Source organism: Phyllobates terribilis, unplaced genomic scaffold (genome assembly GCF_046119375.1).
Source record: "Phyllobates terribilis strain yellow unplaced genomic scaffold, ASM4611937v1 Scaffold_10__3_contigs__length_209671492, whole genome shotgun sequence".
In the NCBI taxonomy this organism is placed as follows: domain Eukaryota; kingdom Metazoa; phylum Chordata; class Amphibia; order Anura; family Dendrobatidae; genus Phyllobates; species Phyllobates terribilis.
In genome coordinates this window covers 169,868,882-169,877,134 of record NW_027362770.1, presented here as the reverse complement: position 1 = coordinate 169,877,134, position 8,253 = coordinate 169,868,882, and positions in this window count along the sequence as shown.

The following is an 8,253-nucleotide window of genomic DNA, read 5'->3' as shown; positions in this document are numbered from 1 at the left end:
GATGCCTACGTGCGGCCCCCGCTGTGTATAGATGGCTACGTGCGGCCCCCTGTTGTGTATAGATGGCTACGTTCCGCCCCCTGCTGTGTATAGATGGCTACTTGCGGCCCCCGCTGTGTATAGATGGCTACATGCGGCCTCCCGCTGTGTATAGATGACACCGTGCGGCCCCCTGCTGTGTATAGATGGCTACGTGTGGCCCCCTGCTGTGTATAGATGGCTACATACGGCCTCCCGCTGTGTATACATGGCACCATGCGGCCTCCCGCTGTGTATAGATGGCTACGTGCGGCCTCCCGCTGTGTATAGGAGGATTATGTGGCAGCTCATATTGTGTGTAGGGTCTCATACTGTATATAGGGGATGTCAGCATACTTAATTGTGCTCAATATTAAGTCATACAATTAATGTAAAAAAATGATTATAATATATTAATATTGTGCAAAATTAATTTCACGTGAACAATCACATGATCTATCACAGGGGATCATGTGACATGTCACGTGATAAATCAGGTGTGTGTGGGGGGGGGGGGCCTCGCCTTCTAGACTGCCCGGGGCCCTTGCTACTCTTAATCCACCCCTGGTTGGGAGGCAGTAGGAAAGCGGAGCTTGATGTTGATAGACAGCCTGGGAGTGTAACCAATCCAAATCATAGAACAGGAGGGGCGAATATGTTCATGGGCGGAGCCGATTTTTTTGGCGCAAACAAGCCAGAACCCCGACCACGAACCCGAATTTGAAATGCCGAACAAATTCGCTCAACACTAATTGTGAAACCCCTCACTGACATGACAAGGAAGGTGTCTGATTTTTCCAAATGGTCGGATGCCGCCCTGCAGGCTTTTTCCTCCCTAAAGAGCTGTTTTGCCACTGCACCTATACTCAGTCAACCCTATGTTTCCCAATCTTTTATCGTGGAAGTTGATGAGTCGAAGTTGGGTCTGTTTTGTCTCAGGGTCCGTCCCCTGGTAAATGGCGTCCATGCGCTTTCTTTTCTAAGAAACTATCTTCGGCTGAGAGAAATTATGACGTGAGTAATAAGCAGCTTTTGGCGATTAAATTGGAGTTCAAAAAGTGGCGGTATTGGTTGGAGGGGGCTTCCATCCTATTACTGTTATCACCGACCATAAGCACCTGTCATATGTTCAATCGGCTAAACGTCTCAACCCTAGGCAAGCTAAATGGTCCTTGTTTTTTACTAGGTTCAATTTTGTTGTCCCTTTCCGTCCAGGGGTCAAAAACGTCAAGGCTGATGCTTTGTCCCGGAACTTCTCTGGTGGTGGTGACCATGAGAACCCAGTCCTGATTTTACAGAAGGGGGTAGTCATTTCGGCATTGTACCATGAACTGGAGGGAGAGGTGCTAGAGGCCCAGGGGGACGCTCCTGCCTCCTGCCCTTCAGGATGGCTGTTTGTACCATCTAATCTGCGCTGCAAACTAATTAAGGAACATCACAACTCTGTGCTTGCTGGTCATCCAGGGGTTAAAGCAACTGCGGACCTCCTTTCTCGTCATTTTTGGTGGCCGAGGTTGCATCGAGATGTGGTTGAACATGTATCTGCATGTATTTGCAGTATTTGCGCGCTTTCTAAAGTATTGCATACCCGTCCGTCTGGTACTCTTCTTCCGCTACCTATTCCTAGCAGGCCATGGACACACTTGTCCATGGATTTTATTACCGACCTACCAGTATCTGCAGGCAAAACTGTCGTTTTGTTGTTTGTAGATAGGTTCAATAAAATAGTTCACTTCGTCGCTTTACCGGCACTTCCGAATGCCAAGACTCTTTCTCAGGTGTTTATAAATCAGATTGTGAAGCTTCACGGGGTTCCCTCCGATGTGGTGTCAGATCGGGGGACCCAGTTTGTTTCCAAGTTCTGGAACGCGTTCTGTTCTCGACTGGGGATGCAGCTGTCCTTTTCCTCTGCCTTCCATCCTCAGTCGAACTGACAGACTGAGCACATTCATCAGAATTTGTAGACTTACCTCAGGTGTTTTGTCGCTGAAAACCAGGAAGATTGAGCATCCTACTTACCGCTGGCAGAATTTGCTATTAATAATCATCGTCAAGAATCTACCTGCAGGTCACCGTTCTTTGGTGCATACAGTTACTGTGAAGAATATTCAAGATAATCCCCTGTCAATCACTGTGCCTTGTTTGGTGGTGATTATAGAGAATTCCAATGCTCAGAGTAATTCGATACTTCAGCTGCAGGAGAGGCAGGGAGTGACAAACCCCACAGCAGCTGCAAGCTGCACAGGAAGTTCCTTCCCCCCAGGCCATATGTTCTTTTGTGTAAGATACTATAATTCAACACCGAGTTATGGGAATATGATACATCCCAGTGATAAACCAACCAGATTTTTGGGAACCCAAGGGAATGTCACCTTCACTTTCAGCACACTCCAGCGCGTACGGATGGGAAGATACCCGGCACAGCCTTGCGGGGGCCCCTAGGGCCCCGGTGTTTGGTATCCACACGTAGCAGAAGCCCGGCTGGGTCCGATGACACCAGAACCGGCCCTCTAGGACCATCCATTAAAGATGTATAGCCAATTATAAATTTTGGGAGTTTAGACCCGGGGTGGAGACTTGGGCTCAGCCAGGGGGCATTCGTGGGAGTGACCCAGAGAGTTTAAAGGTCCCTGCAGCTAGAGCCCAGTGTCTTTTTTCCTGGGGAGGCCATGACGTCACGTCGTGTGAAAGGAGTCAGTCTACCAAAAGAGGGCCCACAAGCCTCCCTCGTGGCATCCCTTCCCCCGAAAGCCAGGTCGTCCATCTGACAGGTAACTGACTTGCTATAACTGCTTTATATCTTTGTACCCCTACTATGGTGTCTAAAACCTTGACCATTGTGTATGTATGACCCTTATGTATATAGTGTAAAGTCTAGTGTGCCTTTATGGTGATTAAATATATAATTTATCCCTGAGCTGTTCTTTATTTCGATCCACGAACTCTCACGTCCATTGTTCGGTCCAACGAACATGCTACTGGGCTGGTTTCTAGCCCGATATAAGTCCCGTCATATCTAATAGAAACTGGTGGCAGCTCTCCCAGGCCGACCAGGCTCTGCTTCACTGGAGTAAGGGAAGGAGCCTCTCAGCCTGTCAGGTGTGTGAGCGAGTGTGGTGCCACGTCAGTGACTGAGTGCGCCACCTCTTCTCACTGCCTAGTGCCATCCTGTACCCGTGTGGACAGGGGGTGTCAGTGTAGAACTGTACCAATCTGACCTTACGCGTCCTCGAGGGGGTACAGAACGTCACGTTGGTGGAAAGGGCAGATCCGTATCACGTGAGCCGTCTGACGTAATAGTGACGTCAGGCGGGGTGTGGATCCATCACATTGATGGCAGCGGTGGGATTCTGTGGGGTCTCTCTGATGCCATTTCTTCAGATTGGTGGCAGCGGTGGGATTCTGCGGGGTCACTCTGGTGCCATTTCTTCACAGTTACCATCCATAGTTTGGTACTTTTAATGGGGGAGGGGCTTCGGAAGTTCCTGAGGAAGAACGTTTTGCTTTGTCGCTCTCCTCGGTGTGGCAGGAGGGTTCTGAGTAATGGGAGCCAGGTACAAACGTATGGCTGACAGAAAACGTTTGCCAGGTCCGGACCTGAATGTGAATGACTTTGTGGGGTTGTCTACCAGGAATATCAAGTTGACGGTTCCTTCTTGGAAGCTGGGACCTAGATTTATTGGTCCCTATAAAATAACCACCGTCATAAACCCATCAGCGTTTTGTCTTGCGCTACCTCAGGCCCTTAAGCTCCACAATGTCTTTCACAGGTCTCTGCTCAAGAAATATGTGTAACCTCTTGAGTCCTCACCCCTACTGCCGCCCCCAATAACGGTTGATGGTAATCTGGAGTTTCAGATTTCGAGGATTGTAGATTCTCATCTCCAATGTCATTCCCTACAATACTTGGTACACTGGAAGAGTTATGGTTCAGAGGAAAGGATGTGGGTTTCAGCATCAGAGGTGAATGTCTCCAGGCTGGTTCGTTCATTCCACACCTCTTATCCTGAGAAACCTGGTCCTGAGTGTCCGGAGGACAATCATAGAAGGTGGGGTACTGTCACAGGTGTGTCAGATGTAACAGACAGTCGCTCGGATCTGGCTGCAGAAGGTCACTGCGTTTGGCATTGCAGACACCTTCTTAATCCTTCTTACTTTTGGACCCAGCAGCAATCTCCCTCTTGCTCTGATTGACACACCCTGGTCTGGGTGTTTATAAATTCTCAGTCTGCTTCAGGGAGTCCCGGTGATATTCTGATTTTCCCGTGTGAAGGCTTGGAGCAATAGCAGTCGGCTAGCTTCCTCTCTGGTGCCCTTGGAGGACGTTTGGTGTTATCTCTCAGGTGTCTGCTCAAGCTAAATTTTGCCCCCCTTTTTTGTCTCCTTTGTTGTCTTCAGTTTATAGTGGGGACTGACCAGTGCTCACCCCTCCGTATCTAGGGCCTAGCTCTAGGGATATACAGAGATTAGGTTCCCAGTTCGGCGATAGGTGTGGAACCTATATAGGGATGGTAGGACAAGCAGGGTGATATTAGATCTGCCTAGGGGTCTCCACTCACCCTTTCCCTAGCGTTTGGGCTACCCTCCCCTCATCCCTTTGTGTTGCACTTAGTCTTTCTCACAATGTGCGTGACAGATATCTGAAAAGAAGGGAAAAGAAAGTCCCATATAAGAAGGGTGCACTTTGAATCAGCAGGAATAAGTGCCTGAGGCTATGTGCCCACGATGCAGAAATGAAGCAGAAAATTTCTGCAGCATTTCAGCATCTCCTTGGCAGACAAAACGCATGCAGATTGTGCATGCGTTTTTCCTGCAGAATACATGCGGAATACATGCGGATTCACATGCGTATCCACATGCGTTAACGCATGTGTTTCCGCATGCGGACTGACAAGCACTTTCCAGGCGATAGCATCACTTGTAAAGTGCTTGACAACTAGGTCACACAGTATAAATCCATGCAAACGGCATGGATTTATACAGTGTGAACCGTAAAAATAAAAAAAATAAAGCTATACTCACCCCCGATGCCGCAGCGTGTGCTGCAGCGCTCGTCCTGGCTTCTTCCGGGTTGCAGGCACATCGCGAGACAGCCTGCGGTCACATGACCGCGACGTCATCTCAGGTCCTGGAAGGAGAAGCGCTGCAGGGGCCGACGGACAGGTGAATATAAACTTTATTTTTTATTTTATTCTTTTTTTTACAGGTACAATGGTACCCAGGTCTGGATGAGAGTCTTCTCTCCTCCAGAACTGGGTACCATCCGCACATTGAGACGCATGTTATCTGCTTGTACAAATGTACAGACACGGATTCTATGCGTCTCAATGCAAGTCAATGGCGGCGCTTCCGCTGCGCTTCCGCAAAATTAATGAACATGCTGCGGATTTATGAGCGCTGCAGAAATGCTGCGGAAAAATCCGCAGCATGTGCATTGACATTGCGGAATGCCATTGGGGACCATGGGGTGCGGATTACCATGCGTTTTTGATGCGTTTCCGCTGTGGAAATTCCGCAGCGGAAACGCATGAAAAACACATTGTGTGCACGCAGCCTGAGTGAGGAGAGACATACCAGATTTCGTTTTATCCCCTGGGTCACTAGGAAGTGCTGAATGCAGTGTCCACCGCTGGTTAAAACAGACGCTGCATGCCTAGTGAATAGTGAGGTAGATAAATGGAAGGGGTGAGTCGCTTCACCAATGGGAGCACAGATTATGGCAGTACATCCAATAAAAAGAGTGGGCATGTTTACCCTGGTGATTTGTGGAGCTGTGGCTAATCAGAGCAAGAGGCATGTTTAGTGACATCAGTCCTTAGCCGGATCTTCTAGATCACTTAGTACTGCTGAACTATCAGTTTCACAAAGAGGTTTATCTTTTTGCCCAATGTACAGATACATCTTCAATCTAGACATGGAATTACAACACTTCTACTGTACCTGAAGGTTGAAGGTCCATTTTGCTAATGAACCTCCATCTATCCCCCCTTCTACTGAGTCCAGAGCACTCGTCACATCAGCCAGTCTAGGTCTACGCACTGAGTACCCACCAACTACCACATGGTGGTCATGCTCTTGAAACCTGTACAATAATAATGAAAACCCATTTTGCAACTAAAAACATGTTTTGCGTTAAAACAAAATTATATACAAATGATTGGTATCACTTCCAGAATGACCCAAACTATAAAACTGTCACGTCATTTATTCTGAACGGCAAACACCCTAAAAAAAAGGAATAATCAAAAAAAAAAACCACTCCAAAAATGTCGCTTTTTCATCATAGAGACAAACCTTTTTTATCTATGTAAAAAAATGGTTTAACTGAACACGCTAAATCGTACCACAAAAAATAAGTCGTAATATGGGTCATTTGGCGAAGAAATAAAAAAGATACAGCTCTCAGAATATGGCAATAAATTCATTTTTGCAAAATATTGCTTTTAGTTTGTGAAAGCAGCAAAGCCCAAAAACACCTATATAAATCTGGTATCAATGTAATCTTACTGGCCCGAAGAATAAATCTGTCTTATCACTTATACGGCACTGTAAAAGGTACAAAAAAATAGTTAATAAAAATAGCTGAATTGCTGGCTTTTGGTTCAATCTGCACCTTAAAAATCTGAATACAAAGCGATCAAAAAATGTTATGTACATGTACGGAAAAAATCAACTCGTTCCGCAAAAACTAAGCCCTCATACAGCTCTATTTGCCAAAATTTAAAAAATAACAGCTCTCAAAATATGATGATGAAAAAACATAAAAAATATTTTTATACTGCGGTTTATTTGTTCATGCTGCCTCCCAAAAAATCGGCATACGGTTCGGTTTACATTTATCCGGTGCTCTTCACTGAGAGCTTATGCCGGAGTTTCCATGTAAAGCCCCAAAAACACAATTCAGACAAAACCCAGACGGAACCACTCACTTTATGAAGCAGATTGAGTCACTTAGTACTCAGTCTGGTCTGTGTTCCGGTGGTGTTCCATCATTTTAGGCATCTTTTTAGCACACGAGTGTGGATGACCACAGAACTGTGAACGCCTAAAAAGATGGACATCATCGGAACAGCCGCCAAACGGAGTCCAAAGTGTCTCCATCTGCCTCATTACGGTGGGTGGTTCTGCAGAAGATTTTGTATGAATCGCATTTTTGTGGGATTTACACGGAAACCCCGACTTGAGTGCTCAATATGGAACACAAGAATGTGATCCAGCCGTATACTGGCAGCGATCAAAAAATGTTATGTACCCCAAAATGCTACAAATAAAACCCCTAATTTATCCCACACAAAACCACCCCCCACTCAGTTCTGTCATCGGTCACTGGAAACATAGCGGTTCCCACGTTACTAGTAGAATAAAAGAGTCTGGAAAAGCAACACAGCTCCCAACACCCAAATAAAATACAGTGAAATCTGCGCTCCCAAATCCAAATCCACCTCTTTCTGAGTCCCACTGTGCCTAAACCACAGTAAGCAGCAACATGTTTGCCATTATTGTAGTGGGGAGAGAATCAATTAACAATTTACGGGGTGCATATTGCCAGAAGCACAAGCTGGGAACAATGTATGGGGTGCTACATTGTATGGGGCATTACACTGTATGGGGGCACAATGTATGGGCATTAAACTGGCATATCTGCAATTCTCCTGAATAAAGCACGGCGTGGATGTTACAAAATAGTCGCTACAGCCATGGATGATTTCATGGAGAGGTGCAATTTCCACAATGGGGTCACTTTTATATACATACACAGTTATGGCCAAAAGTGTTAGCACTAGTGATGAGCGAGCATGCTCGTTACTCGAGATTTACTAGCATGCTCATGTGTTTTCCGAGTATCTTCAGTGTGCTCGGAGGTTATGTTAGAGTCACTCCTTGTGCATGATTTGCGACTGTTTTACAGCTTCAATACATGTGAGGAATGCCTGCTTGTTAGGCATTCCTCACATGTATTAAAGCTGTCAAACAGTTGCAAATCATGTACACACAGTGACTCAAACTTAACTTCCGAGCAAGCTGAAGATACTCGGCGAGCACTCGAGCATGCTCGCCGAAAGGGTTAACAGAACACGCTCGCTCATCACTAGTTAGCATCCTTGAAATTGCTCCAGAAGATGAAGTATTTCTCCCAGAAAATTATTGCAATTACACATGTTTTGTTATACACATATTTATTTCCTTTGTGTGTATTGGAACAACACAAAAAAAACTAAGAAAAAGAGGCAAATT